Source organism: Limulus polyphemus, unplaced genomic scaffold (genome assembly GCF_000517525.1).
Source record: "Limulus polyphemus unplaced genomic scaffold, Limulus_polyphemus-2.1.2 Scaffold5262, whole genome shotgun sequence".
In the NCBI taxonomy this organism is placed as follows: Eukaryota; Metazoa; Arthropoda; class Merostomata; order Xiphosura; family Limulidae; genus Limulus; species Limulus polyphemus.
Genome location: NW_013670872.1, coordinates 9,924 through 10,555, shown reverse-complemented (window position 1 = coordinate 10,555; position 632 = coordinate 9,924). Strand labels below are relative to the sequence as shown.

The 632-nt window shown below is 28.5% G+C and overlaps 1 protein-coding gene across 1 annotated transcript in view; it reads right to left on the bottom strand.

Moving 5' to 3' along the window:
* The window catches only part of LOC106472343, a 29,928-nt gene extending 29,302 nt beyond the window's left edge, over positions 1-626 (bottom strand). Inside the window, exon 1 of the mRNA XM_013932979.2 lies at positions 617-626. The gene's annotated coding sequence lies outside the window, so the exon portion shown is untranslated. The remainder of the gene's footprint in view (positions 1-616) is intronic.
* Between the last annotated feature and the right edge of the window lie 6 nt (positions 627-632).

Genomic DNA, 632 nt, shown 5'->3' with positions numbered 1-632 from the left:
GTGGATACTATATATTACACTAAGAGTGGATACTATATATTACACTTAGAGTGGATACTGTATATTGCATTTAGAGTGGATACTATATATTACACTTAGAGTGAATACTATATATTACACTTAGAGTGGATACTATATATTACACTTAAAGTGGATACTATATATTACACTTAGAGTGGATACTATATGTTACACTTAGAGTGGATACTATATATTACACTTAGAGTGGATACTATGTATTACACTTAGAGTGGATACTATATATTACACTTAGAGTGGATACTATATATATATTCTTTCAGGTAAAATATTTTACTATTTTTTATATACTTCCATTTCGATTAATGTTATTATTTTAAACCAATGATTCATGAATGTTAAATTAAATCAAAAACTCGAAACAGTTCTCAACACGATTCTTTTCTTCTTTCAAAAAAAAAATGTTTTTTGTTCTCCGGGTTTCTCAGTGGAACTCAGAACACTGGATTAGTCAGTTAGTTTTTATACATGTTTACAGTCATTTCATAACTTATAAGAATGAAAAAAATCGGTTCGATATGTCTTGGATATTTACGATCAAAGTGAACTCGTTTATTTATTCGCGACCTAAACATACTTGCAACACATCCTCG